The following is a 26,285-nucleotide window of genomic DNA, read 5'->3' on the forward strand; positions in this document are numbered from 1 at the left end:
AGCAGTGCCTGCTGAAGAAGTGAGGACCTTCAATTCTGACAGTTAGCCAAAACACACTTTAAAAATCTCATTTGGCATCTTTGAATAGAAGAGATCTCATATTGGTCTCTTCTCCCTATGAAGTACCACCTAAAGCGATGCATCTTTTGGAAGCAGAGTTTATGTTTCCATACGTGCCATCCACGAGTGCCAAGTCCTTTTATCCTGGTCCCAACATAACACGAGCACTTAGTAAACAATAAAGGTCAAAATAATTCAGTTGTCTAGGCTTGCAGCAATGTCTCAACTAAATGACTTGAGGAAAACAAAAGGAAAAATACAGAAGGACATTCTAAACCATGATGATAAAGCAGTTACTCTGAATAGTCAGAGAAGACCAAAAATCCAAATGTTTGGTTGCTTCATCCAAGACAGTGGTGTATGAACTCCTAGTCTGTCAAACCAGGTGGCCTGATTCCAGAAGGAGTTTATGTGTTGGTGGGGGAATTCACTGAAGACCTGTGTTACAAACAGGACTGGTGTCCTGAGCACACATAATTCAGAATGGCATCTCTGCAAGTCTATGTTATTCAATATTATTTGGGGTGGGGGCACTTACCAAGAGCAGGCACCATGCTAAGCACTTTACATGCATTGATCTTCCCTTAATTCTCAGATCTAGCTTCAAGAGGTAAGTGCTATTATTAAATCCATTTTCCAGATGAGAAACCTAAGGCTTAGAGAGGTGGTTTCTATTTATCCCATCCATTGTTTTACAACATTTTATTCTTTGATGTTTATTTTTATTTTTGAGAGAGAGAGAGAGAGAGAGAGAGAGTGCAAGCAGGGGAGGGGCAGAGAGAGTGGGACAGAGAATCTGAAGCCGGCTCCATGCTGACAGAAGTGAGCCGGATGTCGGGCTCGAACTCACAAACCACAAGATCGTGACCTGAGCTGAAGTCAGATGCTCAACCAACTGAGCCACCCAGGCACCCCTACCACATTTTAGAATAGTATTTCTCAAAGTCTCTGCATTGAGGGCTCAGGTTTCCCCCAATTTTTCATGGACAATTATTTCTGTAAAATACGATAAAAATGAATTACTCAAAAAATGAAATTTAAAAAGGCAAAGACATAAAATGCAAGCCCCCAATTTGTTATTATGAGAGTCAATAGAATTACTCAACCAAATTGATATAAAAGTTTCTAAATGCTTATTCTCAATTTCTGTACTTTTCACATCAAAATGTGTAAGACAAACTTTGGGGACCAGCACTCATTTGCTGGTCACATTTGTGAGTAGTACTGTGTTAGTACTTTAGAAAGCCATTATTGTAAGCCAGGTATGTGCAAAGTCTAGGACATCGCACTTTCGTGTACTCTTAGAAGTTTAACCTGTTCCTTTTAGACTTGTAAATATCCATCATCATCATTATTATTGCCTTTATTCTACTGTATGTATATTTATTAAGATCAACAGTGCAAATCCTCACAGGCTATTTCATTATGCATCCTATGAGGTTAACACCATGTGGTTTTTTTTGTTTTTTTTTTTTAAATTTTTTTTTCAACGTTTATTTATTTTTGGGACAGAGAGAGACAGAGCATGAATGGGGGAGGGGCAGAGAGAGAGGGAGACACAGAATCAGAAACAGGCTCCAGGCTCTGAGCCATCAGCCCAGAGCCTGACGCGGGGCTCGAACTCCCAGACCGCGAGATCGTGACCTGGCTGAAGTCGGACGCTTAACCGACTGCGCCACCCAGGCGCCCCAACACCATGTGTTTTTATAGCATAAAACCTAATTTCTTCTTTAAATTATAAACCCATCAGTCAGAGTTTATATACCTCTTCTGTTCTGAGTCATACATGGACCGCTATTGGCACATGATGAAGATTATTAATTGGCATTTGCACACTTAACCAGTAACACATTTGACAAGGATAAAAAACAAAGTAGTGTTTTTACAGGGACAATTTCTCTTGGGTGTTTGCGTGTTATAGTAAAGGGAGACACGTGAACATGTTTGTTGAAGAAAGACTGAAGCCTCTTAAATTTTCTCCTCAGGCTCATCAGGGACTTGTGGATAATTTGCAGGCAATTTGTATCCCCTTTTCCTGCAGGACTAAACCTCAGATGTAATTTCTGCAGTTGTCAATCACTCTTCTTGTCCCACGGACCATTCTGCAAGAATATATCATGTTCTGAAGGTTTTCTCACATGTATAAATTCAGGAATTGAAAGGGAATCTGCTGGTGAAGTAGACGGTTTCTCCCGTAGAAAGAAGAATGAGAGGCAAGGAATCAAGTGTGTCCTTAATAAGCACTTCTTTCAACATAAGCTGGAGTTGGAAGCACATGTCAGATGGAGATTAGCTCTAAAGTCTCTTCATTTAAAAAATTACTCTCTTTTGCCATCCCACTGGGTTAGACTTTCAAAAGAGCAGGCAAGGTGCCAGTCAGGATTTATAACCCTTTCCTTCTTCATGATTGATAGAAGGAGAGTTGGGGGAAGGAGTTCCTTCAGAGATAAGTATAAAGATTATTATAATAATAATAGGCTCCTTTATTTTGAGCAAATGAAAGCATATTACATGCTTATCTCATGTATTGCCATCACAGAATCTATAACTGGCATTCTCGTACCTACTTGGCATATGGGGAAACTGAGATACAATATGGCTTAGAACTTCAACCAGTTTCTTTAGATTTCACTTTTAAATGTGAGGCTATAAAAATCCATCTTTCTTTTTATACTTAATTTCTCTTTTCATGATCATCAAAGAAACATATGCTCCTTGTAGCCAACAACACAAGATCAGATACTATAAATTACCCTTAGTCCCATCACTTGGAAGCCACGACTATAACCATGTTGGCATTATTTCTTCCAGTCATTTTTCTACAAAGTCTTTTTTTTTCTTTTCATAGATAAAATCAAACTGTATATTACAATTCGAGTCCCGCTCTGTTCACTTTATATTACAATCATGAGCCAAAGATATTCTTATCAACACTCGGCAGTTTTGACCCTAGTTTCATATTAAGAGTAGAGCAGCAGGTTTCTGAAGTTAGGAGGTGAACTCTCACAAGGCGAGTCCTTGAAGGAGGTCCCTGGCGTAATCAGCACAAGGTGGGGCCATCCTTCAGTTCCAGCAATGAGCTGCAATTCTGACAATGTGGGAATGATGCAATGGACCCTCTGGAACGAGGCAGAGATTTCTGTGACTTGACTGATGGGCAGCCTTCCATTCACAGAGCTATGATTGAAATCATGTCAGTAAGCCTCCTACCATGTGGACATTCTGTCAGTCAACATGTTGACACAGGAGCCAACATTTTTTTTAAGACGGCTACTAGTTGTATCTGAATGTTCAGATTCATCACAGCCCTTGATGCAGGGAGCAAATGTTTTGCATTGCCCAGAGGACAGTCACACTGGATGCCAATCTTCATGCCAGAAGAGCTTGGGTTTTCATTTCACTTTCAAACAGCACTAAAAGGTTTAAGTTGTTACAGAGATGAGAAGGGATTTAAGGTGATGGTGTGGGCAGGGAGTATCAGGGGTGGGGTCTTAAGGTACAGTTAAGCTCTACCCACACATGCATCCAGACACACACACACACACACACACACACACACACACACACGAACGTACACATGATCTACTTTTACAAAATAAACACTGGAACTACTTGTATAAAACTTTTAAAAACATGATATAAATGCTTTTAAAAGGCAAAGACTAATGTAACTCATTTATGCCAACCCTTCTTCAGAAAATATGGACATACACAAAATGTTGTTCATTCATTCATTCATTCATTCATCAGGTATTTACTGAGTGCTACCATGTACCAAGCACTGTTCTGGGCTATATGTATAAGCAACACATAGGACTGACCAAGTCCCCACTCTCAGAGTTTAATTCTTCAATTCTTCAATAAGATTAAATTTTTCAAAAAAGTATTTCATGTTCCAGTTTTAAAAAGGTTAAAGAGATATGGCTACTCAATGCAATACTTGGCAAGACCAGATCTCATACTGGAGGGGAAGAAGTACAATGAAGGGCATTACTGGATGAACTCGTAACATTGGAATACAAATGATAAGTTATATAGTATTTATGTAAAACACTTATATTTTAGATATTATATATAAATATATATAAATGTATATATAAGTATATATATGCTATATATATATATATATATATATATATCTCCTAAATGATCCAGAAAAAATAAGTCAAGGACAGTGAAAGTAAATGACAAATCAAAATGGAATAAAAATCACTAGTAGACAAATCTAGATAAAGGGTATATGGGCATTTTTTGCACTCTTCATTTTATACTACTTTTATTTTGTAATATTTTGATAAATTTGAAATTATTTTCAAATAAAATGGTTTTAAAACCTATTTCACTTTGTAAAATGAGTGAGAACACAAAGTCCTTAAATCATGTGTCAAGCTCCTGTCAGTCACACGTGATTTATAGACATTTGATTGACATGCTGATTTCTTGGGACTTCAAAGATAGAATTGTATTACCTAATCAGACCCACAGGATAACTGAGGCATAACTTTCAAAATCTCTCCATCTGCCACCCCACAACACGGACCGTAGATACTTTCTATCTCATCCAAGAAACCAATGATTTCCTTTTACCCATATGAAATCTATCTTAAATGTATAATTATCCCACTCACTGTATAATTGTAATTCACACTCTCTGGGCTAATAAACATTCTGAAGATCTCAGCTATATGATAGAAAAAGGAAATGCCACCGAACAGTCCCTTTAGAGACATCTCTATTTTCCTGCCTTTCCTTTCTCCTTTTCAGGAGTCAGCTCTCCCAACCTTCTCCCACTCTTTCCTCTACTTCCCTCACTGATGTTTATCCCAATAAAACTCCCGCATGTCAAATCCTGTCTTGCATCTGTTTCTCAGAGGACCTAGACTAACATGGCTCCCTTATCTTTAGAAGTATCCATATAGAACTAGAGGTTACATCCTAGTCACCTTATTGTGTTTGGGTGTTTCCCAAGCCTTCATCAGCAATACATTAGGAATGATCCCCCAAGAAGGCAGTCTAATCTAATATTTATGAGACTAGACTTTGAAGTCAAAAGGACTCAGGTGGAAGAATTAGTTGGATGGTCTTAATATTTAATGGAATCAGATTTCTACCCCAGTGATATACATATTAGATAATAATAGACAGACTGTTTTTTAATGGATTCCTCTTTTATAGGTACCACAGATTTTCATCATTTCTAAAGATAGACAGCAAAGTAACTAAATGTAAATTTCCTCGATTGCAATCAAAATCCCTATTTGCTTCCCCAAGGAGACCTAAATTTATATTCAGATGACCTGAATTGGCTTTTAGCTATTTCTGTAATTCTCCAGGCTTACAATCACCAGTACCATCTTGGATGCCTTCATTTACACAAATGACTAATCCCCCTTTTGTTTTCTCTTGGAGACTAATGCTTATTTCAGTCTTGTCCAATGTATAATAACTTCTCTTATCTGAATTTGGGGGTCCATAGCCATGTAGCCACTTGTGCACCACACATATCTTGGAAGTCCAAATCCATCTCAAACACAGCTTTTTAAAAATGAAGCTCATTTTTATGTCCCTTTAGGGATGCTTTCTTTCTTTGAATGGCACTATAGCCACCACACATCCTTTCCATCAGAGCCAATCACCAAGTCCTACCTGTCACTCTAAGAAAATGCTGCTTCCACTATGTAAGTCCTTTATTTCATTATATTTTGAGGTAAAATTGTTATAACCTAAGTTCTGGTGTACAACATTATAATTCAAAATCTGCCTGCTCTACAAAGTGATCACCACTAAAATGCAGTTACTATCCATCACCATACAACTGACCCCTTTCACCCATTTTGCCCACCCCCACCCTCCTTTCCCTTTAGTAACCACCAATCTGTTCTCTATGAGTTGTTTTGTTTTGTTTATTCGTTTTTTAAAGATTCCACATATGAGGAAATCATATGGTATTTGTCTTTCTATATTCCACATATTTCACATAGTATAATATTCTCTAGGTCTGTCACAAATGGCAAGATTTCATTCTTTTTTATAACTGAGTAATATTCTATTACACACACACACACACACACCGCGTCTTTATCCATTCATCTGTCAATGACGTTTAGTTATTTCCATTTCTTGTCTATATAAATAATGCTGCAATGAACATAGGGGTGCATATATTTTTTGATGTTTATTTATTTTCGAGACAGAGAGAGACAGAGTGTGATCAGGGAAGGGGCAGAGAGAGAGGGAAACAGAATCTGAAGTAGGCTCCTGGCTCTGAGCTATCAGCACAGAACCCAACGCAGGACTCAAACCCATGAACCAGGAGATCATGACCTGAGCCCAAGTCAGATGCTTAACCGACTAAACTACCCAGGTACCCCAAGGGTGCATACATTTTTTGAATGAGTGTTTTTTTCATTCTTCAGACAAAAAGAATGGAATTGCTGGATCATATGGTAGTTATAGTCTTAATTTTTTGGAGAATACCCATACTGCTTTCCTTAGTGCCTGCACTAATTTACGTTCCCACCAATAGTGTACAAGGGTTTCCTCTCTCCACATACTTGTTATTTCTTGGTGTTTTGATGTTGTTTTTGTTGTTGTTGTTGTTGCTGCTGTTGCTGCTGCTGCTGCTGTTGTTAGTAACAGCCATTCTAATTGGTGTGAGGTGACATTTCATTGTGGTTTTTGATTTGCATTTTCTTACCCATTATTGATGTTGAACATTTTTTCTTATGCCTGTTGCCCATATGCATGTCTTCTTTGGAAAAATGTCTATTCAGATACTCTGCCCAATTTTAAATTAGACTGTTTTTTGTTATTTTTGTTGACATGTATGAGTTCTTCATATATTTTGGATATTAATCCCTTGTCAGATATATGGTCTATAACAGTCTTCTCCCATTCAGTAGGTTGCCTTTTTGTTTTGATAATGGTTTCTTTTACTGTGCAGAAGGTTTTTACTTTGATCTAATCCCATTTGTTTATTTTTGCTTTTGTTTCCCTTGCGTTTGGAGTCAGATCCACAAAAATATCTCTAAGATCAATGTCAGGGAGCTTGCTGTCTCTGTTTTCCTCCAGGAATTTTTTGGTCTCAGGTCTAACAGTAAGTCTTTAATCCCATTTTGAGTTAATTTTTGTGTGTGGTGTAAGATAGTGGTCAATTTCATTCTTTCACGTGTGGCTGTACAGTTTTCCCAGCACTGTTTTCCCAACATTGAAGAGACAGTCTTTCTCCATTGTATGTTGGCTCATTTTTCATTAACCATCAATATATGTGCAGGTTTAAATCTGGGCTCTCAATTCTATTCCATTGATCTGTGTATCTGTTGCCAAAACCATACTGTTTTGATTGCTATAGCTTTGTAATATAGTTTGAAGTCAGGGCATATAATATCTCCAGCTTTGTTCTTCCTTCCCAAGATTTCTGATTTGGCTATTTGGAATCTTCTGTGGTTCCTTACAAATTTAATTAATTAATTTATAGTATTTATTTATTTATTTATTTATTTACGTCCAAGTTAGTTAGCATATAGTGCAACAATGATTTCAGGAGTAGATTTCAGTGATTCATCCCCTATGTATAAAACCCAATGCTCATCCCAATAAGTGTCTTCCTTAATGCCCCTTACCCATTTATCCCATTCCCCCTCTCACAACCCCTCCAGCAACCCTCAGTTTGTTCTCTATATTTAAGAGTGTCTTATGTTTTGTCCCCCTCCCTGTATTTATATTATTTTTGCTTCCCTTCCCTTTTGTTCATCTGTTTTGTATCTTAAATTCCTCATATGAGTGAAGTCATATGATATTTGTCTTTCTCTGACTAATTTTGTTTCACATAATCCCCTCTAGTTCCATCCACGTTGTTTCAAATGGCAAGATTTCATTCGTTTTGATTGCCAAGCCATACTCCATGTATATATATACCACGTCTTCTTTATCCATTCATCCATCGATGGACATTTGGGCTCTTTCCATACTTTGGCTATTGTGAATAATGCTGCTATAAACATTGGGGTGCATGTGCCCCTTTGAAATAGCATACCTGTATCCCTTGGATAAATGCCTAGTAGTGCAATTACTGGGGTAGGGTAGTTCTATTTTTAATTTTTTGAGGAACCTTCATACTGCTTTCCAGAGTGAGTGCACCAGTTTGCATTCCCACCAGCAGTGCAAAAGAGATCCTCTTTCTCTGCATCCTCGCCAATATCTGTTGTTGCCTGAGTTGTTAATGTTAGCCATTCTGGCAGGTGTGAGGTGGTATCTCATTGTAGTTTTGATTTGTATTTCCCTGATGATGAGTGATGTTGAGCATTTTTTCATGTGTCTGTTAGCCATCTCTGGATGTCTTCTCTGGAGAAGCATCTGTTCATGTCTATTGCCCATTTCTTCACTGGATTATTTGTTTTTTGGGTGTTGAGTTTGATAAGTTGTTTATAGATTTTGGATACTAACCCTTTATTTGATATGTCGCTTGCAAATATCTTCTCCCATTTCATCAGTTGCCTTTTAGTTTTGCTGATTGTTTCCTTCACTGTGCAGAAGTTTTTATTTTGATGAGTTCCCGATAGTTCACTTTTGCTTTTGTTTCCCTTGCCTCCAGAGACATGTTGAGTAAGAAGTTGCTGCAGCCAAGGTCAAAGAGGCTTTTGCCTGTTTTCTCCTCTAGGATTTTGATGGCTTCCTGTCTTACATTTAGGTCTTTCATCCATTCTGAGTTTATTTTTGGGTTTGGTATAAGAAAGTGCTCCAGGTTCATTTTTCTGCATGTCACTGTTCAGTTTTCCCAGCACAGTTTGCTGAAGAGACTCTCTTCATTCCAATCTTCCATTGGATATTCTTTCCTGCTTTGTCAAAGATTAGTTGGCCATACATTTGTGGGTCCATTTCTGAGTTCTCTACTGTTCCATTGATCTGAGTGTCTGTTTTTGTGCCAGTACCATATTGTCTGATGATTACAGCTTCGTAACACACGTTGAAGTCCGAGATTGTGATGCCTCGAGCTTTGGTTTTCTTTTTCAGGATTGCTTTGGCTATTTGGGGTCTTTTCTGATTCCATACAAATTTTAGGATTCTTTGTTCTATCTCTGTGAATAATGCTGATGTTATTTTGATAGGGATTCCATTGAATATGTAGACTGCTTTGGGTAGCATCGACATTTTAACAATATTTGTTCTTCCAATCCAGGAGCATGGAATATTTTTCCTTTTGGGTGTGTGTGTGTCTTCAATTTCTTTCAGAAGCTTTATATAGTTTTCAGTCTATAGATTTTCCACCTCTTTGGTTAAGTTTATTCCTATGTATTTTATGCTTTTTAGTGCAATTATAAATGGGATCAATTCTATGATTTCTCTTTCTGTTGTTTCATTATTGATGTATAGGAATGCAACCGATTTCTGTGCATTGATTTTATATCCTGCGACTTTGCTGAACATAATTTTAGATTATACCTTCTAGTTCTCTGAAAAATGCCATCAGAATTTTGATAGCAATTTTGTTGCATCTGTAGGTCGATTTGGATAGTATGGACATTTTAACATTATGAATTATTTTATTTTATGAGTACAGAATATCTTTCCATTTATATGTGTATTCTTCGATTTCTTTCATCAGTGCCTTATAGTTTTCAGTGTATAGGTCTTTCAGTTCCTTGGTTAAATTTATTCCTATTTTATTCTTTTTCATACAGTTGTAAGTGGGATTATCTTCTTAGTTTTTCTTTCCGATAACTCAACATTAATGTATACAGAAATACTATAGCTTTCTGTGTGTTGATTTTATATCCTGCTACTTTACTAAATTGATTTTTTAGTTCTAACAGTTTTGTGATAGAATCTTTTGGGTTTTCTATATATAGTATCATGTCATCTGCAAATAGTGACAGTTTTCATTTTTTTCTTACCAATTTTGAAGCCTCATATTTCTTTTTCTTGCCTAATTATCTGGCTAGGACTTCCAGTAGCATGTGGGATAAAAGTGGCAAGAGTGGGCATCCTTGTCTTGTACCTGATCTCAGAGTTAAAACTTTCAGCTTTTTACTATTGAATATGATGTTAGCTGTGGGTTTGTCATATATGGCCTTTATTATGTTTAGGTACATCCCTTCTGTACCCATTTGTTGAGTGTTTTTCATAAATGGATGTTGATTTTTGTCAAATGCTTTTTCTGCATCTATTGAGATGATCATATGATCTCTATCTTTCATTTTGTAAATGTGCTATATCACACTGATTGATTTGCAGAATCAAATGATTTGTTGAATCATCCTTGCATCCCTGAAATATATACCATTAGATCATAGGTATGATCCTTTTAATGTACTATTGAATTTGGCTTGCTCATATTTTGTTGAGAATTTTTGCATTAATGTTCATTAATGATATTGACCTGTAATTTTCCTTTCTGTGGTGTCCTTAGGGGGTTTTGGTTTGGATATGTTCCCTCCTCTTCAATTTTTTTGGACAAATTTGAGAAGGATAGGTATTAAATATTCTTTCTTTTTTTTTTAATTTTTTTTTCAACCTTTATTTATTTTTGGGACAGAGAGAGACAGAGCATGAACGGGGGAGGGGCAGAGAGAGAGGGAGACACAGAATCGGAAACAGGCTCCAGGCTCTGAGCCATCAGCCCAGAGACCGACGCGGGGCTCGAACTCATGGACCGCGAGATCATGACCTGGCTGAAGTCGGACGCTTAACCGACTGACCACCCAGGCGCCCCTAAATATTCTTTAAATTGTTTGGTAGAATTCACCAGTGAAGCCATTTGGTCATTGACTCCTTTCTTTCTTTATTCTGCTAGTCTCCTAATGAAATTCCTGCCAAAATGTGTCTCTATTCCTGTTTTCTGCACTGAAACCAAGGTGATTTTTTTTTAATTTTTTTTCAACGTTTTTTTTTTTTTTTTTTTTTAATTTTTGGGACAGAGAGAGACAGAGCATGAACGGGGGAGGGGCAGAGAGAGAGGGAGACACAGAATCGGAAACAGGCTCCAGGTTCCGAGCCATCAGCCCAGAGCCTGACGCGGGGCTCGAACTCACCGACCGCGAGATCGTGACCTGGCTGAAGTCTGACGCTTAACCGACTGGGCCACCCAGGCGCCCCAAGGTGATTTTTTTTTTAAAGACGAACATATCACACTGAAAAAAGACAAACATAAGTCTCTTTGAGATGTTCTTGTTTACTACACAGGTTTCATTTCTTTCTTCTATCTCTTGATAAACTCTATGTACATTTAAGTTAATAGATTTTTTTTTTTTAATTAACAATGGGATGAGAGAGAGAGAGAGGCAGGCAAACCAAGAAATGAACTCTTAAGTGTAGAGAATAAGTTGATGGTTGCCAGAAGGGAGGTGGGTGGGGGCATGGGTTAAATAGGTGATGGGGATTAAGGAATGAACTTGTGATGAGCACCGCATGTTGTATGGAAGTGTTGAATCACTATATTGCACACCTGAAGCTAATATTACACAGTATTGTAACTAACTGGAATTTAAGTAAACATTTTTTAAAACTGATATATAACATATATACCAGAAAAGTGCAGATTTTAAGTGTACATTCCGAGTTTTGACAAATATATACACAGCAATCGAAACGTAGATATCTTTCATTACCCCTAAATTACCCTTTCATTTAAAAAATGACCTATAATTTTCATATAGCGGAAACACATATTTTAAATGCAAAATTTTGAAGGCCAATTGTTTTCACCCTTTACCTGCCTTGTACCACACCTGCCTAGTTCTTCTATGCTAATATACAAGGGAATAGACATTTTCTTTTTTAAAATTTTTTTAATCTTTATTTTTGAGAGAGAGAGAGAGAGACAGAGACAGAGACACACAGAGAGAAACGGAGCATGAGCAGGGGAGGGGCAGAGAGAGAGGGAGACCAGAATCCGAAGCAGGCTCCAGGCTCTGAGCTGTCAGCACAGAGCCTGACGCAGGGCTCAAACTCACGGACCATGAGATCATGACCTGAGCCGAAGTTGGACGCTCAACCGACTGAGCCACCAGGCACCCAGGGAATAGGCATTTTCTTATGTTGAGATGCCCATACTCCTTCTGATAACATATACTCTTTTCTACATTTCAGTTTTAACATTATCCTCTTTCCAAAGCCTTTCTTATACCCAAACTCTCACCAGTAAACTTTTCTCTATTATCACCTAGTAATTGTCACTTTGAACTTTTTATTCATTTATCATTCCCAGTGAAGTCTAGAGGCTAGAACATGTCCACAATCTCTTGTTTGTATTCTTTGCTGAGCATCTAATCTCTTGACAGGCATATAGTCAGTGTTCAAGACATATTTACTGAACAAACAAGCTCATATGCTAAAGGCATAGGTTAGTGCCTTGTAAGTCATGTGTGAAGTTAAGATTTTATGCCAAGGCAACAAAGATCTGTTAGAGGGTTTACACAAAGGAATGCCATGATTATCTGTGTTTTAGAAAGATAACTGACAGCAGTGTAAAGGCTATTAAACAGTAGTGAAAAGAACAGTTATCGGGAATTGAGTTGGGAAAGTATTGCAGAAATCCAAAAAAAGAGGATATAAGGATGTTGGTTAAAGGAATAAAGTTGGGGAGGAGAGCCCAGAGTTCAAAAATCATTTCTGAGAAATACTCTCCAGACCGCGATGAAGAAGATAAAGGAGAAGGAAGAGTTGAGGATACTCCATGGTGTTTGTTGAGAGAAAATAAAGAGTTATGCCATTAATGAAGGAAAATTCTATAGGAAAACAGAGTAATTGGCAAATTAATCTTAAGGCACATAAGTATACTATGAATAGATTGGAGGAGAGATGGAAATATTGGCCAAGATCTCAGAAGATCAGTCAGGGACGAGAGATGCAGCAGTTGTGCTGGGTATTTTCCATTTACTCCTCTAGATACACTTTCCAACCTTCTCTGTGTTCTAGAATCCTTAACTATTTGGGGGCACCTGGGTGGCTCAGTTAGTTAAGCATCCAACTCTGGCTCTGGTCAAGATCTTGTGGTTTGTGGGTTTGAGGCCCAGGTTGAACTCTGTCAGCACAGAGTCTGGAGCCTGTTTCAGATTCTGTGTCTCCCTCTCTCTCTGCCCCTTCCCCACTTGTGTTCCCAATCTCTCTCTCTCTCTCTCTCTCTCTCAAAAATAAACATTAGAGTCCTTACCTATTTTGATTCCATGACTGCATTTTGGCTTCTAGTTGGGTTTGGACAGTTAGAGGTGCCAGGTAAAAAATAAAAGGGCAGGAAGATAATGAGTTTTAGATATTTATTGCATGAATCCCTCCCTTTCAGGTCACCACAGGCTAATGGCATCCCTCTTCCAAAGGACACAGCTCTCTCCAGTGACCCTGTTAAGGCAGCCACTGTATCGATTCCAGTTAGGACTCCCCTCAACTCCCCTATCCTTTCAGACCCATGGGGAATAAGCCTGGGGTATTAACCACTCCTTGATGGATTCCCTTGGGCCTGCCCACACCATGGTAAATAGTCTTATTAAAATGTCCTAAATTATTCCATTTGGGAGTGACATGTTTCCTGCTGGGTCCCTAATTGACATGTACAGATGGTACCTGAAGTCCTAGGAGACAAAATCACCCATGGAGAGAAGATAGAGTTAGAAGAGTATAATGCAGGAAACCAAAAATGAATTTAAATTCCTTGCTCACCACATTTGCAGAGAAATTAGTTCTAGAGGCAGCAAGCAGAACGGAGCCAAGGAAGGAAAGGGTTTCAAGAAGGAGTCAATAGTTTCACAGGCGGCAAGGAAATCTACCAGGATGAGAATTGAAGTAGACTCTTGGCATTGGCACATAGAACGCTATAGGTGACTTTTATGAAGAGTGGTTTCGGTATAATGGTGGGGCTAGAGGCATGACAGCCATGTATGGAGGTAGGGATGGGAGTTGAGAAAAAGGAGGTGTAAGTATGGACTATTTATTCAGAAGTCTGGGGAAAAAGGAGCAGAGTAAGGGAGGGTAGTACTGTGATGGAGAAATAGTGTAGAAAAGGGTTTAAAGATGAGGAGGACAAGTGCTTGCCTAAAGTCTACAGACGGAAGTGAGAGTGAAGATCGAGGAAGGCTGGGATGGGCAAGTTCATGCAGGAGGAAAGATGAGAGGATGACCTCCGCACAGAAGGGGACATCTTTCCCTCAAATGTCCATGAAGGATGTAAAAGTTATAGGAGCCCTCTATCTTTCCCCATAACACCCTCTGTGCATCACCAGTGCACGACTGCCTTGGTTACTTGACAATTATCTGTTTACATTTTTTTGTCTGCCTCTATAAACTGATGCTCCAAGATGGGGTATATACCTTATTCTTCTCTATATCCTCAGTATCTTGTGTATAGGAGGCAATGATTTTTTTTTGAAAAATTGAAGATTGGACAACATTTTAAGGTTAAAGGTAGTCAAGGGATGTCCTAACAGATGGTTTTATTTTTTCTGTGAAACAGGAGTTTTAGTCTGGCTGAAATTGAGGAACATAGAAATGAAAAGCTTGAGGGAAAAGGCAACAGTTTAAAACTGCTATGGTTAGGAATATTCCGATTTTTACTCAGCAAGTAAAATGTGGGCATTAATTGGACTTCCCGTATCTCACCTACAAAGAAGAAAATGAATTAATGAGCTGATATGAGAATTCTGGTCATGTTTATTTTTTTGACTATGAACTTTTTTTTTAGTGTTTATTTATTTTTGAGAGAGAGAGAGAGAGAGAGAGAGCTGAGAAGGGGCAGAGAGAGAGGGAGACATAGAATCCGAAGCAGGCTCCAGGCTCTGAGCGGTCAGCACAGAGCCTGATGTAGGGCTCAAATCCATGAATCTCGAGATTGTGACCTGAGCCGGTTGGACGCTTAACTGACTGAGCCACCCAGGTGCCCCTTGACTTTTGATTTAATTAAGGTGAATAAGACTCTCTGCACCTTAGCAATTTGGGTAACTTGTTACGGTCACATTCTAAACTCCACAGCAAGTCACTGGGCCAGGGACACACTCAGAAAGAAGGTCCTGCTGCTCTGAAACCTTTCCTCAGTAGCTGGTGGACCTCTCAAAGCTCTCATCTCCACTTGCTGCCCAAGGGACACCCTTTGATTTTAGGTCTCTATGTAGCACGTACACTGTATGACAATGAGATCGATTTTCGTATGTGGCCAATTCAGTCAGTCCTTAGTAGTGGAATCTTATAAAATTATCTCCTATATTGCCTGAGGGGAGTATGGAATTTTGACATGACCTCTCTCTCTCTCTGAATGTGTGTATGTGTATATATATATTCTGAATATAATATATATATAATATAATATATAATGTATAATATATAATATATATTTAGAATATAAGCACAATTTATTTCTTAGCAGATCCCAAAAAAGGATTTGAGGTGACTATTCTATTTTGTTTTACTTCTCTCTCTCTCTCTCTGTCTCTCTGTCTCTCTTTTGGTATGGGCAGAAATTTGAGGGCATTTAAACTGAATCAGAGGAGAGGTGATGTGATAGAGTGGCGAAGAGCATACACACTGGATCCAGTTTCGATCACGCATCCATTTATATTCTGGCTCTACCATTAAACAGCTGTATGTGCTTGGGTACATCACTTAAGTTCCCTATACTACAGTGTCTGCCTCCAAATGCAAACTGAGAGATTCTCTACCTCATAGATTATCATGAGGATTAAAAGTTAGAATATGGAAAATACTAGGGCACCTGGGTGGCTCAGTCGGTTAAGTGTCCAATGTTGTCTCAGGACATGATCTCATGGTTTTTGCGTCCGAGCCCCTCGTCGGGCTCTCTGCTGTCAGTGCAGAGTCTGCTTCAGATCTTCTGTCTGTCTGTCTGTCTGTCTCTCCCTCTCTCTCTCTGCCCCTCCCCTGCTTGTGCTGCGTCTCTGTCAAAAATAAATAAACGCTAAAAAAAAGAATATGGAAAATATTTCCACTCGTAATTGGAACACGATTACATGCTGAGATTAGTATTAAATCCATTAACTCTTACTATTTCTTTAAAATGAATTGCTACAAAATGGCCTACCAAAATATCACTAGATTCTTCTATGGCTCAGTAGTATACCCAGTTAGTAGTATAGGTAACATTTAGAAGGTATTTTGTCTGCTAGGTGCTATGCTAAGTACTTTATTATGTATGTTGTCACAGGAATATTTAACAGAAGCTGAGGCTCAGAGAAGATAATTGAGTTGTCCAATATCAAACAGTCGGTCAAGTGAGATTAGAACCAGGTAGTTTGACTCTCAACCTGCATACTTAATCACAAAACTACATTGTCTTTTCCTCACACGACTATTTTCCTCACTGGCCAAAAATATTACACAGTATATGATTAGGCTTGTTATAAACTAATGACATTCTTTGTAGAAACTACTGGGGAATAGTCACTGCTTTTCTTAGAACTGTTATATTTTTATCTTTCTGAGGAATGTTAGTGAATTTTGTCAGCTTTATTTAATTTAGGATTCAGATGTTGGGTGAAATATTTCTCAGCTTTCACTTTAGGATGCACACAACTCTCTGAACTTTTGAAAGACCAGTTACAAACCTGATCTTTCTTCCCGCCCTGTGAGTGAAGAATATCTATTGGTTTAACGTCCCTGAATTAATGGTTCAAAGTGGAGATTTACAAGATGGTCCTAAACACTTCCTCCAGGTGGAAGTTTTCAAGTTAGGAAGACACTATATTTAGAAAATGTAAACAGCAATTAGCTTGCTCATGGAAAGCAGCGGGGACAAATCCTTGTTCTGATTTCTCTGGATCTCTAATGCACTTACCTTTAAAGGAAATTCACCATCTCATAAATCCTGTTGCTTCTCACGAATAATCTCACTTTGGATCCATTGCACATTATGAAGAAGGAGCTGTAATACCCTCTCCCTCACATTCCACTGTCTGAAAGAAAAGTTCTCTCCTTTCTATCTATCTACACTCAAGTTTGATTATAACTGGCTTTATAACCACAAGCTTTACTCTTCTAAAAGTTTCCTGTGATGATATAAGAACTTTGAAATAGAATATGTCTCACAAATTCAAAATCAGGGCTGTTCTTCCCTAAGTGCTGGGAATTTGGACTATGATTTCTAAGGCTACCAATGAGCTGGGGGCAAACCCAGGAATGAAGGAAAGAGATGAACTTTGGATATAGACAGAGATGGGTTTGAGTTCTGGCACCACCACTCATTACCTATCAATTCATGCAGGAAATTATGTATTCAACCTCCTAGACTCTCGGTTTCCTCTGAATTTAATGGGGACATTAGTACTTACTTCTTTCCCTAATGTGAGGAACAAATGCAAGAACGTATTCTAATGTGTCCAGGACGGTTGATAATATATGCTAGGTGCCCAGTTGTGTTGGTTTCGATCTCTTGGCCAACGCCACTTCCACAAATGCAATTATGGGCAGCTAACTCTGGTGGTGGTAGTGTTTGAAAGGAGGAGAGAGAGAGAATATATTCTTGCCATGTGCCTAACTGCTCGAAACAGTTCAGAATATGAAGGGAATGACCTTGGTTCTAATTGGAAGTGTTGTGATGTAATGGTATGAGGGAAGGTTTTTAAATTAGAGAAGTTTGAATTTCACCTTCCTAGTCAATGCAAAGTGTGATTTAAGACTGATGAATGGGTAAATAAGATGGCATATTACTCGGTCATCAAAAAGAATGAAATCTGGCCATTTGCAATGATGTGGATGGAGCTAGAGTGTGTTTTGCTAAGTGAAATAAGTCAGTCAGAGAAAGACAAATCCCCTATCTCACAAAACAACTCATATGTGGAATTTAAGAAACAAAACAGATGAACATATGTGAGGGGGAATAAAAGAGGGAAACAAACAGTAAGAGACTTTTAATGATGGAGAACAAACTGAGGGTTGATGGAGGGAGGTGGGCAGGGGATGGGCTAGATGGGTGATGGGAGATAAGGAGAGCACTTTTTATGATGAGCACTGGGTGTTGTATGTTAAGTGACGAATCACTAAATTCTACTCCTGAAACCAATACTGCATTGTATGTTAACTAGAATTTAAATAAAAATTTGAAAAGAAAAAAAGTAAAATGTGATTTAAGTCATTATTTAATTTATAGGAACTTTAGCTTTCTCATCTGTACAATGTGGATAATAGCACATACTTCTAGGCCTTCAGGTGAGAATTAAATAAAGGAAAGCTTCTGAACACAGTGCCTGAAAAAGACACAAATCCTAACTTCTTACCTTGAGGAGCAGTAACATCCATTCCATCCAGGAGCACGGGGATGATTTCAATGCCATGGTTTATCTGTATCTGGGACCAAGAATGAAGGGTGTAGAAGCGATGGATGCCACTTTTTTCCTTGTTTACTAACTACAATCACCAAGTAGGCATTGCCTGTTTTCACTGACTGGCATTATGAATCTCATTTCAATTGGATCATATTGGTAGATAAGGGCAGATTAGGATCGATGGTCTAATTTCTGTGGTTAAGATAGGCTATGGGCTACCATGCTATTTCTCTAAAAATAATAGCTACTAATTCATGGTTGCTTATTTTACTCTAAGTTATTCACACAAGGATTAGAAAATCACCTTTGAAACCTTTCAAAGAAATTGGAGGCTTGAGGGGTTCAAGCCCCATGTTCAAGATTATACAGTATGTAAGTGCCAGAACCAGAAGACAAACACACATCTGCCTGATATCTCCCCTTCCTACCCCATCTGGTTCTCCACATTCTCTTACCTGGTCTTTGATTTCCCATTCCATCAACCTCAGCTGGGTGAGGTCGCTCCTGATTATAGCATTTTGTTTTCACCTTTCACATGAGTCACATACTTTTCTATTAGTTATTAAAGCTATTTGAGTTCTTGTATTACTTTCCTGCTTCAATAATAAATTCCTTAAGAGGAGATACACTATTACATACCATTGTATCAGTCAGGTCTTTTTTTGTTTGTTTTTTATTTTTGTTTTTATTTTAGCCTTCTACAACACGGCAATTTAATTATCTCACAAAACAAGAAGTCCAGATGTAAATGGTACCGGAGTGTAGCAATTTAACAATTTCGTAAAGAGCCCAAGCTTTTTCTATGTTCTCTCCACCATATTTAGACTTGTAGATTTTCACCTGTCACTTCACAGTTGCAAGATGGCTTTCACAGATCCAGGCATTTGGTTATTGTTCAGGGTAAGAGGAGTGGGGAAGGGCAGCACAACTGAGCTGTCTATGCATGCCTTTCCCTCAGGAGACAAGAAAACCCTTCCAGGAGCTCCCTGATTACCTTCTTTTGCATTCCATCCCAGTACTGGGCCGCTTAGTAGGTCTTCCAGTGTAGAAACAATACCATAGCCCCCAATTTCCCCAAATGCAGGGACTTGTGACTGAAGAATTTAAAGACCCATTTCCAGCCTGAGAGTTGTGTGTAAGTAGATGACCAGAAAGCTAAGGGTAGACATGCGTACTGCACAATGCACACCGCCCGGCTGCTGAGGATCCCTTCCAAGAAGCCGTGCCCACTTTCACACACCAACTTGATAGCATCTGAAGCTTAAAGTCACAAATTGCAACATGGCGCAGACCTTCAGGATTGCGCACAATTAGTCAAGCCCTCGAGTGTTACTGAATACCAAGGGTCTACTTGAACCTCTTTTGTGATGAGCAAGGTGGATGGTATATGTTTTCTACGAATTATTACCCCTTACATTCTTGAGAGAGAGAATTTGTTGACAGCTGACTTGTAGACCCAAGCATATGTTTAGTTATATTTCCCTCAGGTGCCAACAATAGGTAGAATAAAGTTTAAAGATGTTTCAGGTGAACAGCATTTCGCCCTGTACCTTGGTACAAATTGTGAGTCAATTATTTATGAGCAGAACCCAATTTGTTTAAACCTCATTGACCTTTAATACAGTTATGACATGTGTCTTGACTTGATTCTTCCCTCTATTGATTTGGTCTGGAAAAGTAAAACAAGAGGTGAAATGGCCCCTCAGGGTAAGTTAAAATTGTAGGTTACGGCCATGTTAAATTGCTTTAGTATACTTTGTGTCCTTTAGAGTCAGAAAATGAAGCAATAAAGTAAGTTGATGTAAGTAATTCTTGTTTTTAAAAGGACCTTGAAGTGCTCTTAACAATATCATGGATTTGATAAGATCTGCCTTAGACTTCTTAATTTAAAATGAACATGAAGATGGTAAAGCCGAAAGAATGTTGAAATACTAGTGTTGTGCTAACAGCTTTGAAACTGAATTCGTGGGAGAGGGCGGATAGGAATTCTTCACTATTGTCTGCCGTACTTGGGGAAAATTAAAGCAGCAGTTTAATTTAACTGCTAGGAATTTCCTGGGGGGCATATCCAGGTGTACAAAATATTTAGGAGGGTTTCAGAAGTTTTTGCTCATTACTTATGTGTTATCAAGTTCAGACAGTGTTTAAAACTCACGCAATTTTCAGGTTTGAGATGTTCATTTTTGTGACAGGCAAACCTATTAAATCTGAGTGTTCACAGCTTTTTCCTCTCTCTTACCCCTTCCCATATTTGTCTGTAATTATTGTGGTATTGACGGGCTAAGTGGCGGGCTGGAGAAGACAGAAAGAAAACATTAATTCTCGTAGGAAGGGAGAGAGAGCATCATTAGGTGGAGAAAAGAATAGACTGGAGGAGGAGAAGTGGAAAAAAAGGACAAGAGCCAACACAGGAATGTGAGCTGGGTTTGGGACAGAATATTGTGGTATGTAGAGAGAGGGAAGAGAAAGAGTTGAGGTATGGTTTATACAGAGAGAAATAAATAAATCTGATTTCAAAATATGTTATAATGTATGATGAATGGCGTGCTTTGAGATAATTAGATATTTATTTAAATTGTTCTTTCAAGCTAAGAACAAACCGGTTTGGCTTTATGCTGGTTCCTATTATTATCCTTGAAGCTGTCATCCCTTGCTTTTTAAAGCCCTTTCTTTCTTACGTACCAATAATAACCATTCTATTGATTGATAACCTGTGTGACAAAGAGGAAGAGATTCCAAGCTGGAGTTGGGTGAGATGGGATTGGAAGGTGAATGTGGAGTAGACAGTTTTAGAGCACACAAACCCTGGATCAGAACTGGAGGATTTTGAGATAAAGGGGCAATTCTGGGGAACAGTTGGTCACTCCTGGGACCTCAGACGCTGCTTAAATGTTGCATCTTGGGTTTCAGTTTATGTTTCTATGTACTTGATTTTTGAGCTCTGATTCTGCCACTAATATAACCAAGAGGCTTGTTTAAGCCTTCTAGAGTTCTGGAAAACATGATGTGCTAATTTAGAAATTCCATGCTCTGAAGATTATACACGAACCATATCGCTCAGGAGCCTCTGTGTAAGGATGTCTGCATTAAGGATTGTGAAAAGCCATTCATGAACTAGCTAAATACCGTTGTAGAACTAGGGATGAGGTCACAAGTTTAAACCAAGAGATCGCCTAATTCTTTTGGTCAAGAACTTTGGACTGCATTGTGTCATCAAAAATAGCACAACATGTGGGAAGGAGTCAGTACCACATGCAAGTTAGTCTTTCCAGCTCCTTACTCTAAAGAATCATTTCATGGGATCCACTTCAGCTCTGTCAGTCAGGCTCCGTCTTCTTTCTTTGTGTGCCAAACCATCTCTGGGCAAACACACAGAAAATATTTCTTCAGTGCTAGTGATAGGAATGTTCTGTACTAGATGCAATGGTGTCTATGTCAAAGTTCATCCTCTCGTCAGTGATAAGCATAAAACCACCAGGAGTGGTTTCTAACAATAATTTTCAGGTTGCTGCAGCTCTTTGGAGCTTTATGTATGTTATCTGAATTGTTTTGGTAACAATTCTGCAAGACGGATGATGTGTATACATCTGTTGCTGTTATTTGTATTATGCAGAAATTTATAGAAAATTTAGAAAAATAAAAATAAATTTAGAAAAAAAACCCAGAAAACTTAGATTCATTGAGGTTCAGAAACTGGTCTATGCTGTTTGGCTAAAGCTTGTGACCTACATCGTCTGATTTAAAATCTCATGTCCTTTAACACTGAGTTGTATTGAATTGAAATGACTGAAAATTAACATCATTTCAAAAGGTGCAGTAATAATTTTGGATATAGTTATTAAGGAGTTATCAGAGTGGGGTGTGTATTCTTGAAAATAGGGAACTTATTATAAATTCTAAAGAGGGACAAGGGTTTGGAAAAAAGGTATTTGTAGGAAGTAGAAAGAAATGAACAGGTACAGGGGCACCTGGGTGGCTCAGTTGGTTGAGCATCCTGACTCTCGGTTTCAGCTCAGGTCACCATCTCGCAGTTTGTGGGTTTGAGCCCCACGTCTGGCTTTGTGTTGGCAGTCGGGAGCCTGCTTGGGATTCTCTCTGTTCCCTCTCTCTTTGCTCCTTCCCTGCTTGTGCTCCCTCTCTCAAAATAAAATAAATACACTTAAAAAAAAACACAAAAACAAATGAACAGTTACAAGTTGATGGCATGTTCAGTATACATTTGTATGTATACTTACAATTTAATTAAAAATGTGTATGAGATTAATAGCTAACATTGGGTGACTATATACCAGATATCAGACACCTGATATGGATTATCTTGCTTAACATTCAGAATCCCTGAGAGAGAAGATCTATTATTTGACTCTCTTTTATAGTCAAGAAAATGGATGTCAAAGAGGTTTCAGCCTAACCCACAATCCTAGGTATCAGAACTAGAACTCAGGTTGCCTGATTTCCCTAATACCACTTTGCAGAGCCACGGGGTCCAGAGAGGACTGCATTCTGGGTGAGATAGGTATTTAGATAGTAAGGGGCCTATCTGAGCGTGGAAGGCCACCCTGTGGCAGGAAGTGTTTCAGGGAGGGTTTAATACCATTTGGTAACTGTCGCTAGGTCTTCTATTATTGCTGGTTCAAACTTCTCATTCCTGACCCTGGACGGAACTTCTTAAGCTCAGTAAATATGAAACCAGAGTAATGACATTATTTCTTTCACAGAACGTCTGTGGACGAGCATCTCAATGCAAATGCAATTCACTCCCCTTCACTATCATTTCCTTAATGTGGGAAGTCCTCTTGAAGATTTCCTCCAATCTTACACTTCCTTCCAGGGATTAAACTCCCACATTTACATTCCTCTTAAACAAATTTCCCTTTTTGGCTCCAGATTTCTCTTGGCCCTCCGTGTAATTCTCACTAGGTTTCCTTTTGTCTTTATCAAACTCAGTGTGACTCAAATTGGGCTCATTAGCTACACCTGCTCCCTTAAATGCCCTTCAAAAGAGCTCCCAGAAGGTAACTTTGTTTCTCGCTGTCTGTTCTTCTCAGCCCCACTAGACAGCCTCTCCACAGACCAGGATACAAGACCATTGGCTCTTTATTGTTGACTTCTTAGTCCGCAAACTCCCCTTCCTCACAATCCTGCTGCACTTGGCTAAAACATATTATTCATTCTTTAGTATTGTTCATCCTTTAGATCTCGTATTTCTGCTAAGAATGACTTCCAGTGATTTCTTTGGTAGATGTTAACTTAAAAACAACAACAACCTTCCTTATTAGCCAGTTTTAGTCATAACGTGTATTACATCTCTTATGGAACTCAAGTCAAGTTGTATCTTTCAGCTGGCTGACCAAGACAGCATTCATTTGGTTCTAGTGTTATTTTTCTCCCTGTTCAATCTCAACAATTCTTAACAGGCTTTCCTGAAGGTTTCAAATAAATCCCTTCCTCCTGTTGCATGTCATGCTGCTGCCTTTAAAAACAAAACAAAACAAAAATGAAAACAAAGACAAAACCCCCCAAATAAACCGGTCCAAGCCAACAAACAAAAAAACCCCCACTCAAAGTCCACCTTCCAGGTTTGTCCTGACTTATTAGTATCCTATTTTTCCAATGGGTCAAAAAAATTCCCAGCCCCAAACTTCCTAATTTCCCTTTTGTTGTTTTCATTGATAAGTATCCATTTTAAAGGATAGTTATCACCTCTATTGGATTGTAAATCTCCTTGAGGGCAGGAGAATGCGTCTAACCCCTAATAGGTACCCACACATTTATTAGTGAGCACTGCAACCTCTAGGGGGTCAATAAATACTTGTTGACTCACTGACTCTATAAATATAAATGGCAAAATAATCAGACATTCTGCTAGCACCTAATTTGCTCCCTGTAGGTAAGTGCGCCTCTTTGGTAGCATTGATTCAGGCCACCGGGGTTCCATTTAGTGAATTACAGCTGCCTGTGCTAACTGGTACCCTGGTGGCCTGAATGAGTTTAAGAGTCTCCCCAAATGAAGGACCTCTCCCCCGAGAGTGACTCTGAATCTTGTTGAATACCTAACCCAACCTTTATTTTTGTCCACAGCATTTTCCCTTTGAGACAAAGATTCCTTTGCCTTTGGGCCTTTTAGCCTTTTCCCAAGTGAAACTCTCAAGTCATAAACAAATAAAAATGCACTCTGTTTACCATATCCTCGCTGTTTTTCATTTTTAAAAGAACGTATTGCTGAATTGCCCTGAATGCCAAGCAGGAAATTCACCATTTTCCTTGTAGCATTTTTTGTAAGTGAGCAGCTTTCCGACAGATCCAGCCGTCAACGGTGCCCTCCTACTGTTTGACTCACATTCAGAATTCATTTCTATGTGTACCACAATACGAAAATTTTGCCAAGCGTTAGAGGAACATGTAGCATACTCCCTGGGTGTTTCTTCCTCAGGCCCAGGCTCCCAAAGCTTTTCTGTTTTGTGCAGTGTTCTCTACCAAACAATGATCCTTTATGCAGTTTTAAGAAACCTACGACAGCATATAGTTAATGGATGAATAGTTGCATTCCAGCAGGGAATCCCTGTCTTGGATCCTGAGGAATCTGGTCTCTTTTGTGAGGTGAGCTAAAAACTGGAAGCAGATTCTTAAGAAGTGGTTAGCGTCTTCTGGACTGCAAAGATGGCCGAGTTCCCTATTCCCCAAACGGGGCTGAGATGCTTATGAATTTCAGGGGTTTGTGAGTGATTCTGATCTTTGGTTAAAGCATTTGCCATAGGTAAGTTTGAGAAAGGCAATACTGAGCTCTGAGAATACCACTCCATCCGGGGTACAAGCGTCCTGGTGGCCTAGCCCTCCTTCTACGAGCCCCTCTGCAGTGCTTTTGAGCAACTGTAAGGCCCATTCCTCTGTCTCTTGAGAAGGGCATCCACACTGGCTGCGGAGCCAAAATAACACAGCTATTCCCAGTGGCACTCCCTTCATCCTGCTGGGGAGTTATGTTACCTGCTTACCTTCCTTAAGATTTCCTTGGCTCCTGACCCAGTTTCCTTCCTTACATTCGGGGATTTCTTGGTTTCTCTGACTCTGCATCATTTCATTTGTACACTTATTTCTTACCAGCAAGGCCTGCCCCTTCCTTCTCCTTGTAAACCTCAGCCAGAGGTGATGCTCTGTGGTTACTACTCCTTTCTGAATCATGGAGGAAACTGCTAATTGCACAATACCCAGTGCCCGACATCATTCGTCTATTGAACTCCTATTTATATGAGGCCTTTCCCAATAGCGAACGTTACTATTTATTGAACACCTCTGGGCCAGGCACTACACTGGGTGCTTTTCGTGTTGTTCTTATTTAATGTCCTCATGAAGAAATCCAGGCCAAGTGAGACAAAGTGACTTGGTAAGATTGTCATAGGTAGTGAGAGACAGAGCCAGGAGTTTTACAAAGCGCAATATTTCTGGAGCCAGAATTTATTATTCACTACAGTGCCATGTTCCTTATTTGACACTTTTCTGCCCTTAAATTGTGTTCTCTGTTTTCTCATTGTACTTACACACACACACACACACACACACACACACACAGAGTCATGCACATCTGTAGCCTGGCTCTATAATACCATTGATACCTTTTGTTATATATGGCTATTATTAATATTTTTAATTTTCCTCCACTAGTTTCAATTGGATTTTTAAATGTTTATTTTTGAGAGAGAGAGAGAGAGACCATGAACAGGGGAGGGGCAGAGAGAGAGGGAGACACAGAATCCAAAGCAGGCTTCAGTCTCTGAGCTGTCAGCACAGAGCCCAATGTGGGACTTGAACCTACAGACTGTGAGATCATGACCTGAGCTGATGTCGGACACTTAACTGACTGAGCCATCCTGGTGCCCCCTTCACTAATTTCAGAGAGTAGAGTTTGAGTCTTTTTATCTTTATGTCTCTCCCCCTCCTCAACTCCAAGCCTGGAACCAAGTAATTGCTCAA

This window comes from Acinonyx jubatus, chromosome B3 (genome assembly GCF_027475565.1).
Source record: "Acinonyx jubatus isolate Ajub_Pintada_27869175 chromosome B3, VMU_Ajub_asm_v1.0, whole genome shotgun sequence".
Taxonomy (NCBI): domain Eukaryota; kingdom Metazoa; phylum Chordata; class Mammalia; order Carnivora; family Felidae; genus Acinonyx; species Acinonyx jubatus.